Genomic DNA, 10,039 nt, shown 5'->3' with positions numbered 1-10,039 from the left:
TGAGATTGAAGAGGCGCTGCTGCGCCTTCTTCACGATGCTGTCTGTGTGAGTGGACCAATTCAGTTTGTCTGTGGTGTGTATGCCGAGGAACTTAAAACTTACTACCCTCTCCACTACTGTTCCATCGATGTGGATAGGGGGGTGTTCCCTCTGCTGTTTCCTGAAGTCCACAATCATCTCCTTAGTTTTGTTGACGTTGAGTGTGAGGTTATTTTCCTGACACCACACTCCGAGGGCCCTCACCTCCTCCCTGTAGGCCGTCTCGTCGTTGTTGATAATCAAGCCTACCACTGTTGTGTCGTCCGCAAACTTGATGATTGAGTTGGAGGCGTGCGTGGCCACGCAGTCGTGGGTGAACAGGGAGTACAGGAGAGGGCTCAGAACGCACCCTTGTGGGGCCCCAGTGTTGAGGATCAGCGGGGAGGAGATGTTGTTACCTACCCTCACCACCTGGGGGCGGCCCGTCAGGAAGTCCAGTACCCAGTTGCACAGGGCGGGGTCGAGACCCAGGGTCTCGAGCTTGATGACGAGCTTGGAGGGTACTATGGTGTTGAATGCCGAGCTGTAGTCGATGAACAGCATTCTCACATAGGTATTCCTCTTGTCCAGATGGGTTAGGGCAGTGTGCAGTGTGGTTGAGATTGCATAGTCTGTGGACCTATTTGGGCGGTAAAGCAAATTGGAGTGGGTCTAGGGAGTCAGGTAGGGTTGAGGTGATATGGTCCTTGACTAGTCTCTCAAAGCACTTCATGATGACGGAAGTGAGTGCTACGGGGCGGTAGTCGTTTAGCTCAGAGATGCAGCCAAGAGGCCCATGATCACTCTGGATGAACTGAATTTTTCAGTTTTTGATTTGTCTTTGTTTTAGTATGGTCAGGGCGTGAGTTGGGGTGGGCAGTCTATGTGTGTTATTCTATGTTGGTGTTTTGAGTTCGGCCTAGTATGGTTCTCAATCAGAGGCAGCTGTCAATCGTTGTCTCTGATTGAGAATCATACTTAGGTAGCCTGGGTTTCACTTTTGGTTTGTGGGTGTTTGTTTCCATGTGAGTGTTTGGGCAACACGGTACTGTTTCGGTTTTGTTCACATCGTTTATTGTTTTGTTTCAGTGTTCAGTTTGTTTATTAAAAACACACGAACACTTACCACGCTGCACCTTGGTCCTCCTCTCTATCTCCACACCACTTCCGTTACAGGCTGTGGCTCTGCTCCAATACATAACTCATCACGGATTTAACCAACATCCATTTTGTTAGATCGGATTTGTTGACCGTACGTCCATCTGGTCTGCTTTCTTTACCTCGTCCACGGTTGGAGGTTTCTGCATCACGATACATTTACGGCAGACGACAACGCTGTACGGCCCTGGATTCAATCAGTCTCTCTGACTCATCCGAGGAGGAGGACTTGATTGTCTTGTACAGTCACATATACTGTATGGGGATGGCAGGTTACTGTATTAGGACACAAAGACACAACAGCGGATCGCGGCTCCTGTAGCCAACACCCATATCTATGTGTATGAGTCACGTGACGTGGCAACAACGTGGGAGGACAATGACATCCATGAAAACAACGGCCTTATGGAAGGGGAGAAGGGAGGGATAGGAGGGGAGAGAGGGAAGAAGGGAGGGATAGGAGGGGAGAGAGGGAAGAAGGGAGGGATAGGAGGGGAGAGAGGGAGAAGGGAGGGATAGGAGGGGAGAGAGGGGAGAAGGGAGGGATAGGAGGGGAGAGAGGGAAGAAGGGGAGAAGGGGAGAGAGGGAAGAAGGGAGGGATAGGAGGGGAGAGAGGGAAGAAGGGGAGAGAGGGAAGAAGGGAGGGATAGGAGGGGAGAGGGGAGAAGGGAGGGATAGGAGGGGAGAGAGGGGAGAAGGGAGGGATAGGAGGGGAGAGAGGGAAGAAGGGGAGAGAAGGGAGGGATAGGAGGGAAGAGAGGGAAGAAGGGAGGGATAGGAGGGGAGAGAGGGGAAGAAGGGGAGAGAGGGGGAGGGATAGGAGGGAAGAGAGGGGAGAAGGGAGGGATAGGAGGGAGAGAGGGAAGAAGGGAGGGATAGGAGGGGAGAGAGGGGGGAGAAGGGAGGGATAGGAGGGGAGAAGGGAGGGATAGGAGGGAAGAGAGGGGAGAAGGGAGGGATAGGAGGGGAGAGAGGGGAGAAGGGAGGGATAGGGGGGAGAGAGGGAAGAAGGGGAGAGAGGGGAGAAGGGGAGAAGGGAGGGATAGGAGGGAAGAGAGGAGGAATAAGAGGGAAGAGAGGAAGAATAGGAGGAAGAGAGGAGGAATAGGAGGGATGAGAAGGAGGGTGTGGGGGCTGAGTGACACAGTTGGAGAGGAATAGGAAGGAGGGTGTGGGGGCTGAGTGACAGTTGGAGAGGAATAGGAAGGAGGGTGTGGGGGCTCAGTGACACAGTTGGAGAGGAATAGGGGGAGGGTGTGGGGGCTGAGTGACACAGTTGGAGAGGAATAGGAAGGAGGGTGTGGGGGCTGAGTGACAGAGTTGGAGAGGAATAGGAAGGAGGGTGTGGGGGCTGAGTGACACAGTTGGAGAGGAATAGGGGGAGGGTGTGGGGGCTGAGTGACACAGTTGGAGAGGAATAGGGGGAGGGTGTGGGGGATGAGTGACACAGTTGGAGAGGAATAGGGGGGGTGTGGGGGCTGAGTGACACAGTTGGAGAGGAATAGGGGGAGGGTGTGGGGGCTGAGTGACACAGTTGGAGAGGAATAGGGGGAGGGTGTGGGGGCTGAGTGACACAGTTGGAGAGGAATAGGAAGGAGGGTGTGGGGGCTGAGTGACACAATTGGAGAGGAATAGGGGGGAGGGTGTGGGGGCTGAGTGACACAGTTGGAGAGGAATAGGGGGGAGGGTGTGGGGGCTGAGTGACACAGTTGGAGAGGAATAGGGGGGAGGGTGTGGGGGCTGAGTGACACAGTTGGAGAGGAATAGGAAGGAGGGTGTGGGGGCTGAGTGACACAGTTGGAGAGGAATAGGGGGGAGGGTGTGGGGGCTGAGTGACACAGTTGGAGAGGAATAGGGGGGAGGGTGTGGGGGCTGAGTGACACAGTTGGAGAGGAATAGGAAGGAGGGTGTGGGGGCTGAGTGACACAGTTGGAGAGGAATAGGGGGGAGGGTGTGGGGGCTGAGTGACACAGTTGGAGAGGAATAGGGGGAGGGTGTGGGGGCTGAGTGACACAGTTGGAGAGGAATAGGGGGAGGGTGTGGGGGCTGAGTGACACAGTTGGAGAGGAATAGGGGGAGGGTGTGGGGGCTGAGTGACACAGTTGGAGAGGAATAGGGGGGAGGGTGTGGGGGCTGAGTGACACAGTTGGAGAGGAATAGGGGGAGGGTGTGGGGGCTGAGTGACAGTTGGAGAGGAATAGGGGGGAGGGTGTGGGGGCTGAGTGACACAGTTGGAGAGGAATAGGAAGGAGGGTGTGGGGGCTGAGTGACAGTTGGAGAGGAATAGGGGGGAGGGTGTGGGGGCTGAGTGACAGTTGGAGAGGAATAGGGGGAGGGTGTGGGGGCTGAGTGACACAGTTGGAGAGGAATAGGGGGAGGGTGTGGGGGCTGAGTGACACAGTTGGAGAGGAATAGGGGGAGGGTGTGGGGGCTGAGTGACACAGTTGGAGAGGAATAGGGGGAGGGTGTGGGGGCTGAGTGACACAGTTGGAGAGGAATAGGGGGAGGGTGTGGGGGCTGAGTGACACAGTTGGAGAGGAATAGGGGGGAGGGTGTGGGGGCTGAGTGACACAGTTGGAGAGGAATAGGGGGGAGGGTGTGGGGGCTGAGTGACACAGTTGGAGAGGAATAGGAAGGAGGGTGTGGGGGCTGAGTGACACAGTTGGAGAGGAATAGGAAGGAGGGTGTGGGGGCTGAGTGACAGTTGGAGCTTTTCCTACTCCTGTAGTAACAGCTGAATGATGTCATGGAAACAGAGTGCGACCTACGGACAACACACACATCCTCCTGCAGCATACAGACAACACACACATCCTCCTGCAACACACACATCCTCCTGCAGCACACGGACAACACACACATCCTCCTGCAGCACACGGACAACACACACTCACTCATATCCTACATGGTGTTCGCTCACACATTGACCTGATCGACCAGTCGTTGTGAAAGCAGACATGGTTCCCGTATTCAATGGTGGTGGATGACAGAAATTCCTCCATGTACAATGTACTGTGCTTTAAGGCCTTGTCAAAAGCACCATATTATCAACAATTTCATGGTTAAACTAGTCATTTAACTACATTTGGTAGTAGCGTGGTGGTCGTTGATCTAAATTCAAATCTAGGTTTTGTTTTCAGTAGTCCTGTCATGTTCAGATTATACAGTGCATTCGGGAAGAATTTAATCCCCTTGACTGTTTTTCATATTTTGTTACCTAACAGCCTTATTCTAAAATGTATTAAATTGTTTTTCCCCCCTCATCAATCTACACACAATAGCCCATAATGACATCACAAAAACAAAACAAAATTGAAACGTTTGCAAATTTATAAAAAACATTTAAATGGAAATATCACATTTAAATAAGATTTCAGACCCTTTACTCAGCACCTTTGGCAGAGATTACAGTTTTTAAGTCTTCTTGGGTATGACGCAACTTCCTCGAGTCTTCTTGACGCTGCAAGCTTGAGATAGTGAGGTAATTTAATGTTCTGTTATACCCTGAGGTCATTTAATGTTCTGTTATACCCTGAGATAATGATTTAATGTTCTGTTATACTCTGAGATAATGATTTAATGTTCTGTTATACTCTGAGATAATTTAATGATGTAATGTTCTGTTATACCCTAAGATAATGATTTAATTTTCTGTTATACTCGAGATAATGATTTAATGATGTAATGTTATGTTAAACCCTGAGATAATGATTTAATGTTCTGTTATACCCTGAGATAATTTCATGATGTAATGTTCTGTTATACTCTGAGATAATGATTTCATGTTCTGTTATACTCGAGATAATGATTTAATGATGTAATGTTATGTTAAACCCTGAGATAATGATTTAATGTTCTGTTATACCCTGAGATAATTTCATGATGTAATGTTCTGTTATACTCTGAGATAATGATTTCATGTTCTGTTATACCCTGAGATAATGATTTAATGTTCTGTTATAGTCTGAGATAATTTAATGATGTAATGTTCTGTTATACCCTAAGATAATGATTTAATTTTCTGTTATACCCTGAGATAATGATTTAATGATGTAATGTTCTGTTATACTCTGAGATAATGATTTAATGTTCTGTTATACTCTGAGAATGATTTAATGTTCTGTTATACCCTGAGATAATGATTTAATGTTCTGTTATACTCTGAGATAATGATTTAATGTTCTGTTATACTCTGAGATAATGATTTAATGTTCTGTTATACTCTGAGAATGATTTAATGTTCTGTTATACTCTGAGATAATGATTTAATGTTCTGTTATACTCTGAGATAATGATTTAATGTTCTGTTATACTCTGAGATAATGATTTAATGTTCTGTTATACTCTGAGATAATGATTTAATGTTCTGTTATACTCTGAGATAATGATTTAATGTTCTGTTATACCCTGAGATAATGATTTAATGTTCTGTTATACCCTGAGATAATGATTTAATGTTCTGTTATACCCTGAGATAATGATGTAATGTTCTGTTATACCCTGAGATAATGATTTAATGTTCTGTTATACTCTGAGATAATGATTTAATGTTCTGTTATACTCTGAGATAATGATTTAATGTTCTGTTATACCCTGAGATAATGATTTAATGTTCTGTTATACCCTGAGATAATGATTTAATGTTCTGTTATACTCTGAGATAATGATTTAATGTTCTGTTATACCCTGAGATAATGATTTAATGTTCTGTTATACCCTGAGATAATGATTTAATGTTCTGTTATACCCTGAGATAATGATTTAATGTTCTGTTATACCCTGAGATAATGATTTAATGTTCTGTTATACTCTGAGATAATGATTTAATGTTCTGTTATACTCTGAGATAATGATTTAATGTTCTGTTATACCCTGAGATAATGATTTAATGTTCTGTTATACCCTGAGATAATGATTTAATGTTCTGTTATACTCTGAGATAATGATTTAATGTTCTGTTATACCCTGAGATAATTTCATGATGTAATGTTCTGTTATACTCTGAGATAATGATGTAATGTTCTGTTATACTCTGAGATAATGATTTAATGATGTAATGTTCTGTTATACCCTGAGATAATGATTTAATGTTCTATTATACTCTGAGATAATGATTTAATGTTCTGTTATACTCTGAGATAATGATTTAATGTTCTGTTATACTCTGAGATAATGATTTAATGTTCTGTTATACTCTGAGATAATGATTTAATGTTCTGTTATACTCTGAGATAATGATTTAATGTTCTGTTATACCCTGAGGTAATGATTTAATGTTCTGTTATACTCTGAGATAATGATTTAATGTTCTGTTATACTCTGAGATAATGATTTAATGTTCTGTTATACCCTGAGGTAATGATTTAATGTTCTGTTATACTCTGAGATAATGATTTAATGTTCTGTTATACTCTGAGATAATGATTTAATGTTCTGTTATACCCTGAGGTAATGATTTAATGTATAATTAATACCGTTACCTGACACACTGTTTATTTAATGACATTTGACAATACTAACTTTTTTTGTTTTGTCCAAAGTTGCATTTACAGTGAATGGAATGTTGGAAGTGATGTCACAATGGAGCCTTTAGAATGTTAAGGAATCCAGACCGGTTTATAGTAACTAGAATAAAAGATGAAATATCTGGAAGATTTTAAATTGGGGACTCTTGCTTGGAAAGCCACATTGAATTACCTTTTTGTTGTTGCCATCCTCGTAGTGTAGATAACTACTGGAATTACATTCTACTTTTTATTTCCCAGACCAGCCTAATTCTCCCTTGAAACATAGTTTGTGTGTTTAATAGACTAAATGATACATTCTGTTAACATATGACCCAAAGGGATCAGTCATGTAATTTCTGGTGTTTGACTTTTCCGATTTACAGATCATTTTAAGTCGTTTGGATGAACTACTTTTTCAAAGTAGCTTTAATTAAGTCAACTACATTTTTCTTAGGAGTAGCTTAAATTCTTTCAGTGGGAGGTAATTGGTAGTTTGCTAAACTCTCTTTTCAGAGTAGCTTTGCCCAACACCGATGACCAATAGCATCATAGACTTGCTGTGACTACAATGGTGTTTACTATAGTACTATAGAATGGTGTTTACTATAGTACTATAGAATGGTGTTTACTATAGTACTATAGAATGGTGTTTACTATAGTACTATAGAATGGTGTTTACTATAGTACTATAGAATGGTGTTTACTATAGTACTATAGAATGGTGTTTACTATAGTACTATAGAATGGTGTTTACTATAGTACTATAGAATGGTGTTTACTATAGTACTATAGAATGGTGTTTACTATAGTACTATAGAATGATGTTTACTATAGTACTATAGAATGGTGTTTACTATAGTACTATATAATGGTGTTTACTATCATAATCCAACTAAGGCCGGGATTCAACCTGATCACGCTATGTCGGCGAAGCTCTTTTAAATACAATGTCCCTGCACTCGCCGAGACCACCTTCACGTTTAACGTCGGGCTCAATCAAAAAACTAACTTTAAATATCAAGTGTGCTTTAAAAACGTGGATCTACCGTTGATTGGGATTGAATCACGGTCTAAGTCATGCTAAGAAATCAGGTCGGCTTCGATTAAAAATGAGCCGACAGGAAACGTGCACACCACACTATAATCTAAAATCATTTTTATTCATTTAAGTTAGGTACAGACACTAAACATAGAAACCACATCTGCTCGACTAAAGAGCAGTCTTTCAGAAAGAATTACAACAACAAAAAGAAAATAGGATTTATGTCATACTGTCAACGAATGGCAAATGAAGAGGTAGAGTATTTAGGCTCATTACCGTAGCTGGAGGAATGAGGCCTATTGGAATGCAGTTGTAATACAATACATAACTCTGCAGTTGTGTTCTTCCCTAAAATAGAGCAAATATATAACCAAATATCAAATACAGGGGAGACTAAGGTTGCAAATGTTCAGTACATTTCCCCAAATTCCCAGAGATTCTGGTTGGAGGATTTCCTGTTCTTTCCCCACATCTTGATTCCTGAAACCTTTTTAACCAAGATTTCTAGACAAATCAGGGAATGTTTTAGGAAAGTTACCAGAAATGTGCAACCCTAGTGAAAAATCATTTCCGTGGAGGGAATTGTGGGTAATGTAGTACTGTACTCAAAACAACTCAACCAACGTTTACATTTTCACCTTCACTGGACACAAATAGTGGAGGACGAGAGAGAGAGAGACTACTGAATGTAGTGGAGGACGAGAGAGAGAGAGAGAGAGAGAGAGAGAGAGACTAATGAATGTAGTGGAGGACGAGAGAGAGAGAGAGAGAGAGAGAGAGAGACTAATGAATGTAGTGGAGGACGAGAGAGAGAGAGAGAGAGAGAGAGAGAGACTAATGAATGTAGTGGAGGACGAGAGAGAGAGAGAGAGAGAGAGAGAGAGAGACTAATGAATGTAGTGGAGGACGAGAGAGAGAGACTAATGAATGTAGTGGAAGACGAGAGAGAGAGAGAGAGAGAGAGAAAGAGACTAATGAATGTAGTGGAGGACGAGAGAGAGAGAGAGAAACTAATGAATGCAGTGTAGGACGAAAGAGAGAGAGAGAGAGAGAGAGAGAGAGAGAGACTAATGAATGTAGTGGAGGACGAGAGAGAGAGAGAGAAACTAATGAATGCAGTGTAGGATGAGAGAGAGAGAGAGAGAGAGAGAGAGACTAATGAATGTAGTGGAGGACGAGAGAGAGAGAGAGAGAGACTAATGAATGTAGTGGAGGACGAGAGAGAGAGAGAGAGACTAATGAATGTAGTGGAGGACGAGAGAGAGAGAGAGACTAATGAATGTAGTGGAGGACGAAAGAGAGAAAGAGAGAGAGAGAGAGAGAGAGAGAGACTAATGAATGTAGTGGAGGACGAGAGAGAGAGAGAGAGACTAATGAATGTAGTGGAGGACGAAAGAGAGAAAGAGAGAGAGAGAGAGAGAGAGAGAGAGACTAATGAATGTAGTGGAGGACGAGAGAGAGAGAGACTAATGAATGTAGTGTAGGACGAAAGAGAGAAAGAGAGAGAGAGAGAGAGAGAGAGAGAGAGAGAGAGAGACTAATGAATGTAGTGGAGGACGAGAGAGAGAGAGACTAATGAATGTAGTGGAGGACGAGAGAGAGAGAGAGAGAGAGAGAGAGAGAGAGAGAGAGAGACTAATGAATGTAGTGGAGGACGAGAGAGAGAGAGAGAGAGACTAATGAATGTAGTGGAGGACGAGAGAGAGAGAGAGAGACTAATGAATGTAGTGTAGGACGAAAGAGAGAAAGAGAGAGAGAGAGAGAGAGAGAGAGAGAGAGACTAATGAATGTAGTGGAGGACGAGAGAGAGAGAGACTAATGAATGTAGTGGAGGACGAGAGAGAGAGAGAGAGAGAGAGACTAATGAATGTAGTGGAGGACGATAGAGACAGAGACTAAGACGTGTCTTCACTAAGATGTGAAAACTGACAGTAGAGTTTCTAGATCAGCTAGCTACACAGTTCCTCCGCTCACAGATCATTCACTGGGAGATAAAGGGCTGGTCATTGGTTGGATTGGAAGTATGTCTTATGGAGAAAATGCTAAAAAGGCAGTAGTCATCAGTATCAATCAATCAATACTCATATCAGAGTTCAGAAGGGTATTGAGCCTTCAGGCTGATCGACTCCATCAGTTCAACCAGAGGAACTAATGAAAAATTCCAGTACTTTTCAACAGGTTGAAGTTTGTCATGAATCTTGTTCTGGAGGCAGAACTGAGCCATTTCTGCTAGATGGGGTAAGGTTGGCGTTTTCACCATGAATCTTGTTCTGGAGGCAGATCTGCACAGTGGTCACTATCTGGCATAGCCA

Source organism: Oncorhynchus masou, unplaced genomic scaffold, assembly GCF_036934945.1.
Source record: "Oncorhynchus masou masou isolate Uvic2021 unplaced genomic scaffold, UVic_Omas_1.1 unplaced_scaffold_1869, whole genome shotgun sequence".
In the NCBI taxonomy this organism is placed as follows: domain Eukaryota; kingdom Metazoa; phylum Chordata; class Actinopteri; order Salmoniformes; family Salmonidae; genus Oncorhynchus; species Oncorhynchus masou.
Note: the sequence above shows the minus strand (reverse complement) of the source record.